The sequence below is a fragment of the Toxorhynchites rutilus genome, chromosome 1 (assembly GCF_029784135.1).
Source record: "Toxorhynchites rutilus septentrionalis strain SRP chromosome 1, ASM2978413v1, whole genome shotgun sequence".
Taxonomy (NCBI): Eukaryota; Metazoa; Arthropoda; class Insecta; order Diptera; family Culicidae; genus Toxorhynchites; species Toxorhynchites rutilus.
Window position 1 is genome coordinate 54,535,741 of NC_073744.1, and position 18,261 is coordinate 54,554,001.

An 18,261-nucleotide genomic window follows, 5' to 3' on the forward strand; every position below is an offset into this window, starting at 1 on the left:
CGTATTTCCAAAATGATTTTGGATCTCTTCTAAACTTTCTTTGAACTCCACGTAGATATATTGCATGACATCGTTTGCTCGCTCTTTGGTACTGATGGTTCAGTCGTAAATAGTGTTGATTGAAGATTGGGAGACGGTTCTTTGAATATCTCCTGAGTGCAGCCCTCTTGGCAGTTTTGAGTCGTCGAATTTCGATGGTTTGCCACGGTTGGTGAGTAGATGAACGTCTATTTTTCTTAGGAACATGCCTGTCAATTAGGTAGCTCGTGATGTTCGTGAAGGTTTGAACAGCACCGTCCACGTTGTTCGGTTCAGTAATTTCCGAGTCCATAAGAATCAGACAGACAGAAATCTATTTTTATATATGTATAGATTGCGTATTAGTTTTACATAAATTTCAAGACTTTATTTAGTACTATTAGCTTGTTGACCTGAGAGTTTTACTTTCAAGTGTCTTCAATAATAGGTTGTCTGCCCTTTTGGCTTCACACGACAAGCTGTCACTTAGAATTGGGCGATCTTTGGAAAAAAATCGATCTTGACATTTTTTTAACGATCGATTCGCTGATTAAATCGGCACCAGAGAATCGCTCTTTGCTGAATCGAGCTTTGGAAATTGGAATACATTTTTTTTCCAATTTATTCACTATTAAATTAAACAATAAATAAACATTTCACATTTCTATTCAAAAACGGAACTCATTTTATTTTGAGCTTCAGCATGAAGGACACAAACAAAACTTGAAAGACCAGAAAATTGTATTTCACAGGGCATTCATTCTGTACCGTCATGGAATTGTTTAATTTAATAAATTATTTGAAAATTATTAGTAGAAATTCAACAACTGAGAAGTAGTACCAGTTCTAGAGAACAACGCTGCAGTTGGTGTCACCACCAAATTTCGTTACAATTTTCTCTGTCAGTCTAGTGAATGTGATGGTGTAAATATAACTTGTAATCACTTGTTTTGTAAAGACGAAACATACAAAACTGCTTCTCCTAAATGTACGACCACTGATTTGACATCATTGAAATGGATCCAATGTGAAGTTTATCGGAGTTTTTTTTGTGAGATTTAGAATAATGTTCATTGAAAAAACAAATTTCCAAAAATTTCAGTACGATCGAAAAGATCGGAAAGTTCGGAATGAACGATTTTCGCGATTTTCTGGAATACTTTTTTGTATCGATCCAAAAAATCTAAAATCGGAGAAAGAAAGATCGATCTTCTAAACATCGATCCAAGATCGCCCGATCCTACTGTCACTATTCAAATTCGATCAAACAGTACGACAATGGCATCACTCTGGTTCCCAGGGAGTGGAAGCTGGTCAAGATCTCGGAACGGAACGAACATTTGAAAATACGGACGGATAATCTATGTCCTCGTAGAGTCGTAGAACTCCACCAAGCGTTTGCAGCGACCAATAAAACAGGCGGGTTTTGTATACCCAAAATTATCAATAGGCTCGAGCCTAAATAAATACATCTCCCCGAACGATCTTTATGGCGGGTCGTGTAAATAGTTTCAATAAGAATTTATGATTTTAACGGGAAAGAGATAGGGGAAAATCCAACCAAGGATTTTCCAATATGAATGTAAGGAGGAAGAGAAGGAATGGAGATAGAGCGTTAGAGAGATAAACAGAGAGAAGGTAAGAATGAACAAGCTCCGCCTCTGGAGTTCAGTCGGTCGAAATTAAGATTAGGAATGCTTCGTTAAAAGAAAATGGATCAAATATACGAGAGTCGGAACTCACAGCTTAGAGAAAAAAGTTGTATTTATTTCTTAGGGAAAGTGCCTTGGACCGCTCGGGCGCTACACGTTGTTAATTTAAATAACTTTTCGAGTATCCAAATAGTTATTCTATATCTCTTAGCAAAATTACATCTCCAACGCTCCCAAAAACATAATTCACATAGAAATAATTCACAAATTATACTATGCAACTTCTTTCGCAGAACGGCAACAGAAAATCCTAAATGTTGACTGCCCATGTATGAATAGGCGACGTAAGCGACAAAATGAAAAACAAGACGATTTTGCTACGTATTCCATACAATGAATACGCATGCTCGACATGCCAACGAACATTTTTTGTTCGAAGAGATTTGGGCAATTTAGAAGAAAAAAAAGGTTTTTCGAATAATCACAGCCTGAACGCATAGCAGACGCAGTTCCATGCAGCTTTCATACATCGTTTGGAAATTATCAATTAACAGTATTTTATGCTATAAGCTACATCTACACTTGAATCGAACTCCTGGTTGAGTCCAAGAATGTCTTTCATGGAAGTGTGCCTTCCGTGATAGTAGCAATCTCTTTTTTTTATTTTGTAATTGCTTAAATTTTGCGTTTTTATTAATTGTTTTTGTTACATCAAGGTGATAACAAAAAAAAACATATCATTAATGAAATGAAAATAATATTGGTTCTTAGCATTGTTTCAATCATTCAAAGTACTGAACATTCACTTATGGTAGATTCAGCTCAATCGGACTTTACTTACTAGTGTCGCGAAGACGTCAACGCGTCCAATTGAGCGGAAATTTTGCATAGAGTATTTTTTCGGGGGAATCAACATTTTGTAGGAAGTACCGTTCGAGAAATCGAAGGTAATTTTTTTCTTGTACACTCATTGGTACTCCAATGCGCATTAATGGACTCGCGATATACAGTCCAATATTCATCCGAGATTAATTCACTGCGTAACATATTTCTACTGAAGATATATTTTCGTTTAATTCTAAAATAATGCAAGGGAATGGAGGAAAACTGTTTCGTAGTCCTACTTCAACAATGCGGTCGTGTTTGTTTTTGTTTTCATTTTTATTTCCAAAATATTGTAACACAAAATTCAGCCTTCTGATTAATATATGGTGTCCAACAAAACTGTCATCAATAGGAAAATCATAGGAAAAATAACATTCTGAATTCAGGTAATCGTGTCCGACGAACATATTTAGACTTGATTATATACATTCCAAAAATATTTTTTTTTATTTTTCAAGCCAAAATGAAATAATTCAACGTTCAAGTGAAAATTAATTGGTTATTATGAGTACAATGGAGTGAAAAATCGTGACAACTGTACCCTGTATCAAATTTTCTCATTTTTCAAATGGAAGTTACAGAATTGTCCTACGTAGTGTAATTTTTGAATTAGAGCCCATTAAAGGCAAACATAGTTCAAAACAAAGAAAAATTATTGCCATTGTAGAAACAGAAGGTTTAGTAGAAGGATTTTTCCATCAATTATAATTCTCTGTCACCTCCTGAGATAGAATTCGGATTTTTTATGTGAGAAAGTTGTTTTACGACTTTAAATTAAAATTTAAAATTTAATGAATTAAAAACAAATACAAATAATTATTATACTTCGATTGTATACAGTGTCATTCGCTCGCTTCTTTATCAGTGTCACTTATTTACTTTTGTACTAAGTAATCAACGGAGGCTTTTGTATCGGGGTCATTCACTTGCTTTTTTCAAACTGTTCCAAGCACAAAATCCACAAGCATACAGAATGAATCAACAACAAAGCGACTTTTACTTCAAATTCTGGAGAACTTCAAGCGGTACATACATATTGTCTCTAGATGACATTAGTTCATTTGCGCTCGAGAATTCGAAAGATTGTGACATTGTATTTTCATTATTTTGGGCCTATACTATATTAGGTGTACCGGTACGTTTCTTCAGTTTTACAACAGATGGCGTAACTTGATTATTATTCCAGTGAATCAAATTTCCAAACATTCGTTGAAAAGCTACTGTCATTGCGCGTCTTTTTCAGCATATGTCAAAAAGTTGAAGCGTAAACCACATACTTTATTGCCACTTCGAATATATCGCATTTCGTACCAACGAGAGTGTTTTTGCGGGGTGTATTACTTCATTAACTCAATATGAAGAAAAAAGCTGCGGAAAGTCATCGCATTTTGATGGAAGCTTGTGGTGACCATGCTCCAACTAAGCGAACGTTCAGACGTGGTTTGCACGGTTTATAAGTGGAAATTTTGACTTGGACCTTGGTGGGACGAGCTGGGTGTGGTGTACTATGAGCTGCTAAAACCGAATGAAACCATTACGGGGGACTTTTACCGACGACAATTGATGCGTTTGAGCCGTGCACTGGAGGAAAAACGGCCACAATACGAGCAGACACGATAAAGTTATTTTGCAGCACGACAATGCTCGGCCGCATGACGCGAAACCGGTCAAAACATACTTGGAAACGCTGAAATGGGAGGTCCTATCCCACCCGCCGTATTCTTCAGACATTGCTCCGTCCGATTACTACCTTTTTCGATCGATGCAACATGGCCTGATTGACCAGTACTTCTCCAATTTTGATGAAGTCGTTCGGTAACATACCGTTTCATAATTAGTTTTATGGCACTCAAACCATGAGTTACATCTAAAACTTCAATGCTAAAATATACAAATTGTGTTATCAGTTTTGAATTCACTCAATCACCGGTTTATCAGACCAATTATCATTTCTGAACTCATATAGTTTGATTCGCAGTTGCACAAAATATTTTTTGTTCACATTTATTGAAATAAACTTCAAAACCTCAAAGTAAGTTTATTGAAATGCGCTATAAATAATACCAATTAAAATAAACATTAAATAAGTTATCCAACTTTGTTCAAGACTAAGTTATAAATTTTAGTTTCCTCCGATATGATTGTGGAGACATTTGAAGGCATTTTCTCGTACCATGTGAAGACATTCGAAAAAATCGCCGGGCATCCCTGCTCTGCACACATCACATCATCACGGCAAAGGCCACTCAGCACCAGTGTATTCACATGTACATATTTTTCTGTAAAGGAATAGATTTTCTTCGATTTTTAGGTACAGATTCTGTACGGTTCAAATCACAGATTTTTATCTCAAAATACAGATAGGTACAATTTTTTTGTGGGTGCTGAATTTACAACAGGTAGAGTTGGTCAAGCAGATGAGGAAAAGATTTGATTTCGATGATTTGACCCTCAAGGTTGCAGCAATGAGAAATCCCTGAAACTTTTCCGGTCTGACAAGCATCAATGTAGTATTGGAAGCGTTTCCAGGTTTTTGCGGTGGGAGTTACAACGTTGAATTGCTCCGTAAGGAAATCTCTGTTATAGAAAACATAAACTTACAGGACAGAAATTTGTTACATAAAAAGAATATGAATTTTGCTAGCATTTCCGGAGCTTAGGTGACTCTCATACTATGCCCTACTGAGCTTTTTTAAATAACAAAACTAAGATTCTAAATCGACTAAGCAACGATACGACGAACGCAATCTTCAGATCCGTTGGGTAGCCCAAAACTTTTTATAACTGATAGTATGCAGCCCAAGTTTGGCAAGAGTATGTATAAAAATCATCAAACGAATGAGTAATTTCAAACTTGAGTAATATTGTTTGACTTTCATGCTAATGAAACAGATTTTTCTATGCCACAAATGTTTTGATTGGTACAGATAGGGATTGCATTACCGTCCCAGAATTCAATAACCGGTTATTCGGTAATGAAAATTGTATTACTGTGTTTCGTTTTCAGATCGAGCAGCGATTTTTGAACTGAAGTTCGTCGGCACAACACTACCAGTTGTGTTTTTTCGATCCTATTTTGATTCTCGGATAATATTTCAAGGCAACGTAAAGGCAAATATTAGTTATGGTGTAAAAATAAAAATTACCGAAATTACCGGTTTTTGATTGTAAAATTACCGCTAATTCGGAAATGACCCGAATATTACCCGGTATTACCGGTAAAATCGATTGACAATTCCTAGGTACAGATTTCGATAAAAATTGAATAAAAATTACAGATAAAAAACAGTTTTACACCTTCCAGTACATGAAATTTGGAAAATCGATTTTTTTTCGATGTCAAATGACTTAAAAATTCATAAACCGTCGAGATCTGGTGTCATTTCGAAAAAAAATGGCCGAATATCGACATTTTGGGACATGGCCTGAGTGGCCAAAAAGTCAAAACTTTGAGTGCTTTGAGGCACCCCTAAGTCATGTCCGATTGAGCCGAAATTTTCGCAGGTCATTTTTTAGGGTTCATAAACAAAATGTACATGGTCGGTTCTTTAAATTCGAAAATTAATTTTTCCCATACCTTCATTGCCTCTCAGGCAAAGTCCCAGAATGTCGATTTTCGGCAATTTTTTTTTTCGAGATGACACCAAATCTCGACGTTTTATGCATTTCTAAGTCATTTGGCATCGGAAGTCGTTTGTCTACTCTCAGTCACCACAGCAAGGGAATATACTAATCTTGTAATTTATGCAACGATATTCAGTTAACACTTTTTTCTAAAATAATTTTAATGTTTAGTGAATTTGTTCACGAATCCAAACGGTGCTCCTATCAATAATACATAATGGTACTCAGTAAAAACAAAAGTTGTCACTCATGTTTGAGGAAAGGCTTAATGGGAAACTCTACGTATTGCGTCAAAAAGCATTGTTCTGTATGTTCAAACAGAAAGATAAAAGACAGAATAAGCCAAACTAATTATTTTGGTGATACATGCGAACACCTGAACGGCGTTTTGGGTTTATAGCATATATTTTTTATATTGAAACAACAAATTAAAACACATTCATTAGTAAATACTTATCTAAAGTTTACTCAAAAATAAATAAATTTTGTTCATCTTTCATAAATTCACATGATATACATACTCTGCATATAATCTTACAAAGTTATACATCACTGCTTTCTCAAGTAGAAATAATTTCGACCGCAAAGGGTTAAAATAGCCATGTTCGAGAAAGGTAAATTCTGTTGGATATGTTCTCATGAAAAATCTGTCGCAATTCAAATTGATCATAGATAACGAAAATTGTAATCTTGAACCATTGCCATCTACGCAGTTTAAAAAAATCGAAAAAAAAACAAGTCAAAATCACGTTACTAGAATGGGGTTCAGAGCGTTCATCAACACTCATCAAGAGTTTATTGATCAATCCTAGACGGGGATAGTTGGTTGAACATTTATAAAACGAATTTACGTATATTTTCAGAAAAAAAATTTCACATCGTTTCACAAATTATAGGCAGTATACGTAAACGTCGCTTCCACTTTGGTACGTTTACTGCCTTTTACTCCATTATGCACATTACTGTTATCAATTGTGGTTTACAAGAAAATTGGTTCACTGGCACCCGACTTTTTTTTTTGCTGTGCTTTGTCACTATCCCCGATTCTATTATCCCAACCGCAAGTATCCTGCTTGTTTTGTTGATTTCATTTGTTTACACAGAACATCAAAGAGACTATACAGCATTCTCTCATTTCTAATGAGGTATCATTACTCCCCACACTGGTCAAGCAGATGACATCAATATTTTTATCGTGTTATGGTAGATCTTCTTCACAAAAAAAACACTCGCCAAATCTCCAATGACTGACCGTCCGACAGACAGACATTCAGACATAGAGGCCTCGTGTGTGTGTGTGTTGTGTGCAGCGTCAACACTTTTGAGTCACATCCTAGCGTTTGCATTTCGCCATCCACAACAAACATATCCGGGCTGGTGGTGTAGACGACGATCCAATAATAATTTACTCGCTATGGGGACGATTCTATCACCGCTGATAAGCAACACCTGCTATCGTGTATCCGACAAAGCACTTTTGAAACGAATAACAGATAAGATTCGGTTCCACGGAGCAGAACCACGCACAAGTGGTAAGCACACACCTTTTTTTTATAAAACACAGAAAATTAAACACTCTCGACGACAGAGTCGTCAGTGCACTAATTCCACGAAATGTGTCAAGGAGGAAGATTTAATGAAACAATATATCCTTTGAAACCTTTTTTTTTTTGTTCCTCTGTCCAAATCAAATGTTGTTTATTCGTCTCGACGTAAAGACGTAAAACACGCACTCGAACTCGTGTGAATGGATATTAAGCAAGACGAGAGAAAGCCGATCAAAACGATGCGAACCGTGCGAGGATTGAAGCCGAACTGAGGGAGACAGTTTTGCATTACTCCCTAGAACTCGCCACCGTCACCGACAGCTCCATTCCGCTCAAGTCCGGGGCGGCGTCGACGACGGCGGCATGGCTGAACAACCGAACGCTGTTCTATTCCCACTTACTTTAGGACAGATTTTCAAAATGCAGAATGGTCGGATTTTTTTCTGTACTATTATTCATTTATAAACTCAACCAATTCCCAAGTCACCCCATTTTGAAACCGTCAGAGACTTCTTGGTCTTTTCTCCCGAGATAAAAAAAAAGTTGTACTGATATGCTTATCTTATCATATCGACTACCAGCAACTACTCACCGCCATGCCCATTTACCTACCTCCGCGATCATGTGCTGTATCCACCCACCCCCCTCTTTCCAGTAGTTTACACAAGCATGATACCACGTTATCAGGTGAAGCACGCGTTCTCGTTGAGAGCGAGAGAAATCAACTGAAGAGCGGAACGTTACTTGAACTGAGTGAGAGTGAGAGTGAATCTATCTCTTGCTGCCACGATGCCACGAGGTTCTTGAGATGGAGCATTGTTTTCGTAAAACGCCGGTAGGATCGTGGACACGATAAAACTGAGGGGTTGCACCATCTTGGCTGTCGATTGGAATCGATAAAAAATACGTTGTATTTACGAATATATAATTCTTGCTGATGATACTAAATCATAAGCTAGAATGATACATCGGAGAAAACATGATTAAGATGTTTTTTTTTTTGGAAATTGTAGTTTTTACCTATTCGTTTCTGGCGACGACCTCAAAAATTCGGCGTCAGTCCTCAGAGACTGACGTGGGGCTCCACGTGCTAATACCGTTCGTTCTTTCCGAATGAAGAGTCAGTATTATGGAAAAGCTCACAAAACATATGGAACTACCGCATATTCAGTGGCCGTTATTAAACAACCGACTAACAGGGATGGACCTCATTTCTAATGTATCCCAATACAACACAAGAGCACTAGTCACCGCATGGAGCATTGATTTATGTTCCTCAAAAAGTGGATCTCTAGGAGGGACACCTAAGGAAACCACCAAATCGGTCATGGGGTTGCTCACGATCTTGAAGCCCTTTGTCTTGAAATAGTGTGTTTATTTTGTTTCCGTAAATATAAAAAGCAATGCAAATTTTAGGAAATGGGGTCCAGGACAAGGCCACATTATTGACGTAAGTTTACGTCAACTTTTCATTCATTTTTTTTTTATTATTTCGGTCATTATTTTAGAATGCATCGAATCAATTCTTTAATAGAATGTTTTGTGGTTCCCAAAAAAGATCGATGGTTTGCTCGGACTTCTTGCGAAACCAATTGAAATAAACCGACGACACATTCCATGACAAATTGCGTCACCAACTCTCGAAGATTTGACAATTTTTTAAACCCGACGACGCACAGTGGAAATGGCTGTTCTTGAAAAAGACTGTTAAAAATCTTTTCTCGTCCTACGTTACTTTTCAGAGGCTGGGTGTTTTCAGAATAATTCTCAAAAAAAAAAATACATAATTTCTCTTCCAGATACTCTTCCAGATACATAACTTTGCTAAAATCACTAATAGTTTTTTATGATTCCATTGAAATGTACAATGAGTACAAAGCAAAATATGTCATATTACTATTAATATAGGGATGGGGAATAAGTGCGTAGCTCTGCTTTATTGAAACAAAAAAAAAATAATTCTATCAAAAAGGTAATCAATTATATATTCGCCACAGTTCATTTTTTCCCTCCAATTCACGACTGGTTTTGCCGACCGTTCTCCTTCAAAAGTCATTTGAAACGTTCTTCATCGAATTCAGAAGGGGCGTGTCATCGACGTCAAAGTCGCCATTTTTTAACAAACCATTCTCATGCTTTAGACCTTCTACATACACGTCGCAAGTGTTCCGGGCTGCTTCGTCAGCTTTTGGACCTCTATGAAAAGCAAAGAAGAGCAGGTGTCGAAAATGTTGATTTTTGTCTCCTAGGTATTCCATTTCTAAGCCTCAAAACTAATAAAAAATTGCATATATCAAAAATACAACTAACATAATTTTGTAGAGCAGAAAGAATTCTATCGAATGGATACTTACCCTTTGTAAAATAAAAGAAATATAAAAACGCTATGAACTTATTCCCTAACCCAAAAAATTATTCAATTATGTGCATGTTTGTGTACCAATACTCAACTTGTGTCCTCGTCGGAAACATTACCTTTTACGCCATTTTTGGCAGCGCCTTTTACTCAATATTTCACTTTGTTTTCATCATACATTATCTAATGTTGGCGTTTAGTTTAGTATTGATTTATAAATCAATTTCTGTTTCTAGTTCTCTATAACAGCTTTTGCAGCTCGGGTTATTTTGCAAAAGTTTCACTGCAGTTGGTGATAGAAATTTGACTTTCTTTTTCTTAGTTAAAGTGTTTACTTTTGTCAGACAATTAAAAAAAAATATTGTTGAAAATCGCTTTTCTGTATTTTGTCCGCCAGAGGTAGGCGTGGAATTGAATTAGAGACGAGATTACTTTTGTACATGCCCAGTTAGATTTTTTTTCTGCGTCGCTTCTGCACGTTAGTGCAAGCTTTGCACTTTGCTTGCTTTGGGCATAACCTGAGAACGCATTTTGAGGCGAAAAACTTTGCACGTCTTTTCAACACGATGGTATAGTAGGAACTGGGGTTAGTCAGAGCAAGCACAATATTTATAGTGTGGCTTCTATTTATATTTTTCTATTTCATTGAACAGAATGATTCACGTAGGCTAATTACGATTGTTTTCGCCATGGTATGTATATACAGTAGAACCCCGATTCTCCGCTTCTCGAAAGTTCTTCAAGAAACCAAACGCCTCGCACAAAGGCTATGTGCCGCGAGCCGAAATGTGCAGAAACAAGGAAGGAGGCATCTTGACGAACGAACGCGAGGTGATCGAAAGGTGGAGGCAGCACTACGATGAACACCTGAACAGCGCGACAAGAGACCATGACGACGTTGAGGAGGACTACACCGGTGCAATTAACAACGACGACGTGCCACCCCCGACGATGGGTGAAGATAAGGAGACCATTAATCAGCTCAAGAACCACAAAGCAGCTGGTAAAGATGGCCTCGTAGCGGAGCTCTTCAAGGGAGGTCCGAGAAAACTTGTTAAGTGTATGCACCGGTTGATAGTCAAGATCTGGGACACAGAACAGCTACTGGAGGAGTGGAAGGACGGGATAATCTGTGCCATCTATAAAAGAAGGCGATAAGTTGGATTGTGGGAACTATCGTGCCATCACAATTCTGAATGGTGAAATTCGAAGACGCATTGTCAATGGAAGTCGTGCCTACTATGGGCTCCGCAAATCCTTGAGGTCCAACAAGCTCCGACCCCGTACGAAGTGTACCATGTACAAATCCCTAATTCGATCGGTTGTTCTCTATGGGCACGAAGCATGGACGATGCTTGAAGAGGACTCACAAGCGCTCGGAGTTTTCGAACGCCGAGTGCTCAGAACAATATACAGGAAAACGGAGTATGGAGAAGGAGAATGAACCACGAACTGGCGCAACTCTACGGCGAACCCAGCATCCAGAAAGTCGCCAAGGCTGTACGAGTGCGATGGGCAGGGCATGTTGCAAGATTGCCGGACAGCAGCCCTGCGAAGTTGGTGTTCGCATGAATCCGGTAGAAACAAGAAGAAGAGGAACCCAGCGAGCGAGGCGGTTGAACCAGGTGGAGCAGGACTTGGCAAGAACCGGTGCAGCCAGGAGTTGGAGAACTGCAGCCACGGACCGGGTTCATTGGAGAAGAGTAGTGAATCAGATTTAATCTCAATGGGATGTAGAGTCATAGTAAATAAAAATAAATTATTCGCAACAGCGAGTTCCATAGTAAATCGATAGGTCTTTCCGGAATTTGTTAGTGAGTAGTACTGTATTCAAATTGTACTTCGCTTTAGTTACTCGTTTCTGTCGGTACAAACTGAGGTGCACAATTTGGACCAATCAGAACAGGGCTTTTAGTGCGTTTGGGTATTGCTTAATATTTTACATTTATTTAATTTTTTTTTCCAAAAATCCAATGAGAGAGAGAAGTTGATCGTGCATGTGGCTACACACATCGTGAATTTAACCATACAGTCGTACTAGAAGCACCAACTATTTTTTACTTTTGCAAAACACAGAAATTATACAACAAGCGAAGGGTGGAGGGAGCTTGATAGTTTGTGGCAAGCAATGCATTAGGCATAAGACAAATACGACGGTGGGAAGAGCTGTATCATTCATTTTGCCGAATCTTTTGTCTTCATTTTCTACAAGTGGTGAGAGGACATTTTGCACAGAGCAGGCTGACCAAACGTACCGTTTTTAACGGGACAATACCGGTTTTTTTTCTACCCTTTCTGATTGTCCCGTCTTTTTATCAACTTGTACCGTATTTTGAGTATAAAGAGAAAAAAAATATTGTCATTATTTTCAATAACACAAAGCTATAATTATTCAACTTTTTCTATCTACGATTGTTCATGGGCTTTGGCACAAATCTGGATGTCCTTTAGTTTGAGCCCTTTTCATCATAATGAAAAGCGTTTCATCATTTTGAATTTAAAAAAAATCTGTGTTTTAGGGTTTTAGGTTGCCATTTTTTTAGAAGCGAGATATTTATCACTAAAGGTTACCAGTCATATGTTCTACCAATGCATTGCTTCAAATAAATCCGAAATCGGTCAAGAATTGCACCTAAAACAGACACTTTCAGAAACCTTAAGAATGATACATTGGGACCTTTATCTTTCGAATGAAGCAATTATCATACCACATTGATCAACCGACAAAAAGGTACTGACGCTCGAACCCTTACACCCCAAACGTAACGCTCTCGTTTTTGAAATGTTCGCCTTACACTCCAGTATAGATATAAAAGACGTAGGACTACGTCAAAACAAACTGAGCAAATTTCAGGAAGGAAAAGAAATCAACCGATAGTACAATGGAATGAATCAAGAAATTCCCGAAATTTTGTTAATCGCATAAGCACAGACAAAGCATGGTTTGGCAAGCAAGGCGCAGTATCATACACAAGCGAGGAAACGAGCTTGTCAAAATTTATTGACAAAATTACTTAAATGTTTTGCAGAGAAACTGTGTTTTTGTATGTTAGTATTACTAAACCTCATCAGCATTGGGAAAGACTTTTGACTGTGGGAGTGAGTCAACTAGAATGAATATAGCAAATTACATAATTTTATACACTCTATCCCCTCTTGCGACAAAAAAGGCTCGGTGCAAATACTGGGAGAGGGTGTAGTTTAAGTTGCAAATAATTTTCGCTCTCCCCACCGTCAATGCAAGTAAAGTGCTGAGCGAACGATCCGCACGGTAGCAGAACCACAACTTAATTGCTGCTACGTTAGGTGCTCGCTAATGACGTTACTGGCATAATTTTAAAGCAAAACGAACCAATGGTTCCACTGGCCCAGTAAGCGCACTAAGCGTCGTCATGCACTGTACGACGCCTTTGACGACGTGTTATTTTGTAGAGTAAAAGTGATGCGCCAATAATCATTGGATGCTTGAATTAAGTGAATTAAACTGAACCATTATTTTCGAAAAAAAAATCGAAATAATTTGTAGGCGTTGTTCAGGTGTTAGTCTATTCATGAACAAATGACAAATCAAACTAAACACAAAAAAACTGATGCAAATATCAAAAAGTGTTGCCAACATAGTGTTCAATCCCTCTATAAAATACCAATTAATTAGTTAGAGACAGGGGAATCGTAAATAGAGGGAAATTTTAATTAAATGAACGTTGTAAAGGGGAATAAAGTTATATTTTTTGTTGTTTGCAACTCAATTCTGGGATACAACTTTTGGTTTCGATTATTCTGATTCAATTCATGAAAAAAATCCGTTTTCGTGAATGTTTTATGATAAGAATCATTTTCTCAATCGATTTTCCGAGCTACGTCTCGGGCAACTTGATGTGCTGGATCAACAATAGATACAATGTCCTTCAAAGAACAAGTCATCATCTCCATTGGAACTGATGGTGAGCTTTGACACTTTATTTGGATGTAAAATTTTATAATATTGGTTTTATTACTGTAAGATATGAATGACCAGCAGATTAACAACACTGTTACCAGCAAGCTACCAACCTCACAACACAGAGGTCAGGAGAGTAGCAGTCATTCAATTATTAGATCATAACAGGGAAACATCCAGTCTATAATATTGGAACTGAGTTATTATTTCTTTCGTTGAGTCACAAGCATCACAATTAAAACTAATCGAAAGTGTTCGATTTTAACAACATCATGTCGAGGTTGTTGTCAAAATCGAACGAGTGCTGTGCTTTCATTGATTCATTGTCGTATCCAGGCGTTCATACCTTCTCGGAACTCCTTATAGAAAAACAATTTTAATTCCTCTCGTACACTTGGAGAACTGATAATGCTGCAGTGACCGTGGAATTAAATTCTTTTTCTATAAGGAGTTCCGAGAAGGTATGAACGCCTGGATACGACAATGAATCAATGAAAGCACAGCACTCGTTCGATTTTGACAACAACCTCGACATGATGTTGTTAAAATCGAACACTTTCGATTAATTTTTCCATCCCTACATTCATCCCTACATACAACCCCCAGCGAAGCGAGCATAATGCACGATGATAACGCCAAGAATGGAGCATCCAATATTTCAAATATATCTTACACGTTCATCTACTAACACGACAATCCGGCCATGCGCTATGATTGATTAAACGAACAAGCCAACCGAGTGAACCATAGAACTTATGCACTTGACATTGATTAGGTCCCTTTGGTTGCCCCCACAGAGGCTGAGAGAGAACGAGAAGAAAATGCAGCCTGGAATAAGGATTATGTAGTGGCTAGAAAGGACGTCACTAATGGGATGACTGGTGTTGGTTTCTAATCGCCTTTTGAAGACGTCAACCACAGATCTGTCGAGGCGAAGGAGATGATACGTTTTGGGTGAGCCTGGAGAGACCCCCATTCCCTTATCTGGCTCTTTGCTTTCGAGGCTCGGAATCGACGTTTAGCTAAGGCATTCTATGTTGGGAAAGATTGTTTGAAATCGATCTGGAAATGAAGAATGAAGAAAATCGTTTGCCGAGGCGTCCTTTCCGTTTGAGAGGCTAATAATGACCGAACGTGCGAAACCCTAGATGGAACGTTATACCACCGAACCTAGCGGCTTCCACCCGTTGTTATCTTTTATCCACCAATTTGATAAGGGTTGTTACGAACAATATCGACATCAACAGCAGATGGGCGTCATGGTTAATTGTGGGAAAGCGAAAGTCAGAGATTTCGTTAATTATTATTGTGCCAGTAATTGTCAAACGAAGTTTGTCGTTCTCATATGTGTATGCGGCGCAATGGAATGTTTTGGCAACGAGCACAACTGTTTTTGAAATGAGCTTTACTTACGCTGCAGAAGTCAAAACAACTTATAATGGAACTTTAATTTTTCGTTTTTCCCTCTGCTATACTTCTTGGCGAAATATAACCTCCTAAATTTGGTATTGCCTGCATATGTTTTGTTGAATACTCTGTTCAGACTCCGTTGGCAATTTGTATGCATCACATCTGTTGTTAATATTTCATTTTCGACAATATAAATTCAGCTCAGGATTTTGTCTGTCAAATCAAAACTGGAAGGCCCTTTCAAAATTCCACAATCTTCAATTTCAATTCACAAATCATCAATAGATAATCTAAATTTTTTAGAAATGTAAATAGAAGCTGCGTAGGAGACACGATCGCAATGTTGACGTAGGATTACGAAAACATTTCGTTCAATTCACATTTACGGCTTGACAATTTCGAAACTGAAGGACGAAAATGATTTTGACGTAGAACTACGCCTTTGATTTCTATATAGGGGGGTTCTTCTACAAAAAATGTAACGTTTTTGAATGCATATTACGCAGAATCGTACTTACGATATATATTATGATATATATATATATATATATATATATATATATATATATATATATATATATATATATATATATATATATATATATATATATATATATATATATATATATATATATATTTTATATATATATATATATATATATATATATATATATATATATATATATATATATATATATATATATATATATATATATATATATATACCATTAGACAGCAAATTTATCCAGTTTTTTTTTTAAATTGTTTTTCAAATTGTGTTGTGTTTGTTGATATGTCCAATCACAGGTCACAGTCGCCTCTAATGCGACACTGAGTAGTGCTTCGGTATGTTCAATTAGAGGCAAATCACTGTATTTGTTATGCGCTGCAACATCTCAAACAGTTCAAACATAAACGGATTATTTTCTGAAAAAAAACTTCTAAAAAAGGTATATTTTTTTATACAACCTTATATCTTAAAAATTAACCACATCAATTAAGTAATTCAAGCATTGCAGTCGAAAACTATCTACTCTTTCAGGTTAATTTACTTCTAGGTTAAAAAAACTCGAATAACATTTAAAAACGACCAAAAGTTGAGAATTTTCAGTAAATTTTATTTTACAATCATTGTATCTCAGAAACGGTAGCATTTATCAAAATTATTCTGTGTACCTTTTTCACTGCAAATTATGCGTTCTTTCATAAAACCGGGTCTAAAAACAATTATAATAAACATTTCAACAATTTTCAAAAATCTTTTTTTGTTAATCATAACTATTTTGTCCATTATTTCTCCATTCTGGCGAAATGTGCAATAAACTGCGATAGTTGTCCGCTGCAATAGTTGTAATATATTTAAAAAAAAATCAAAAACACCTTTTTTAAGAAAATTTAGTTTTGAGTTCTTTTTTGCATTTTTGCTTAGACCCTTCTCAAAAGTGAGGCCAGAGTCATAAAGGAAAACCGATTATACAAACGTCCTTTTCGGTCGAAATGAATCACTTTGCAAAAGAAAAAATCGACCCTTCGCATTCGAATATAATCGCACTCAATATTTACTAAGTCTATAAACATTCAGAATTAGAAATGCAATAAAATGAAAATAATGGTTTTGTTTTATTCATTCATGAATTTCTCATGGAATCAAATTATACTAGATCAGGGACGGCCAGACTGGGCAGTACGGGCGCCTAATTGTTCAAATTTTAGGTCGTGGTCCACAAACGTTGACTGTATCAGAAAGTCATTAGAAAATTAATGTAGTACTAGACAAAAAGACATAGTTTTAACCCTCCTGTACTCGCGCGCAAAATCTTAACTCTGGTGTCACAGACTGTACGTGCCTCTGTAATTTTGCAAAAAAGATATAATCAAATGAAAAAAACTTCAGAAAATGTTTTTCTTCAACATCATTCAGTTTCTATAGTCATGTAATTCAATCTCCTCAAAACAAAATTATTGATTCTCAGTGTGTGAGACCGAGACTGTGAGAGGGTTAAAAAAGGAAATTAATGGAAAAACATAGGTCATACTCAGGGTACGTTTATGACAAGGTAGTTTGGACTGACTAGTGCATCAGTGACAGTAAGGCTGTGACGTGTTAGCTTTGCAAGTATCATGGAGTGGTATAATGAATTTGTCTAAATAAGTTTATTTCTTTTGTATTTTAGCTAAATGTATACATTTATTCATTGCTGCGTAAAGATAATCTATTTAGATTTTTTTTTCCTAATCAAAACCTAGGGGAAATTGTGGTTCGGTAATTCAGAGTTTAGCTTCCTGAAGCTCTCTGTAGCTCTCAGATACCTCCTACTGCAGTGCTCGAATTAAACTAGCAGAATCACTAGGTTTTTTATGAGAGATGTTGATAGTGCTGCTCCCGATTCCATTTGACGGAATATCCCTCTCGGGATAGTCATGTTTCGTCCCATTAGAAAACTGGACCAATTCCGCGGATGTTATGGATGATTTATGATTTTTTACTCTTGCTTGATGTCAATCAAGATCTTTTGGCAAGCCTACCGTTTTGATTTCCCGAGGCATGAGAATCGTTGGCCTTTCTGACAGAAAGAACAGCTAAAAATAAACATTTTTGAGTAATAATTGTAATTATAATATGGACTTGTTCAAATTTACCTGTTTGTATCAGTCTTCGACAATACTGTACTTCCAAGCCATCGATATGAATTAAACAATCTGGACTGAAGTGAAGCGAGTTAAAGGTACATGTTTTAATATTGCTGTTTAGGTCCTATCCAAAAAATCGAAGCCATTTCTTCCGAATAGTCACATCCCTTGGGGATCGATGGAATGATAATTTGTGGG

The 18,261-nt window shown here is 36.9% G+C and overlaps 2 protein-coding genes across 7 annotated transcripts in view; one reads left to right on the forward strand and one right to left on the reverse strand.

Annotated features, from left to right (window-relative positions):
• LOC129768738 (probable G-protein coupled receptor Mth-like 11) overlaps positions 1–7,983 on the reverse strand; it is a 94,741-nt gene extending 86,758 nt beyond the window's left edge. For 4 of the 6 annotated variants that reach the window (XM_055770700.1, XM_055771016.1, XM_055770929.1 and 1 more), the window contains exon 1: positions 7,724–7,983. The gene's annotated coding sequence lies outside the window, so the exon portion shown is untranslated. The remainder of the gene's footprint in view (positions 1–7,723) is intronic. The other 2 variants (XM_055770856.1, XM_055770786.1) reach the window with 1 other exon arrangement.
• Positions 1–18,261, forward strand: part of LOC129768307 (RNA helicase aquarius) — a 220,974-nt gene that overhangs the window by 183,234 nt on the left and 19,479 nt on the right. The window lies entirely within an intron of this gene.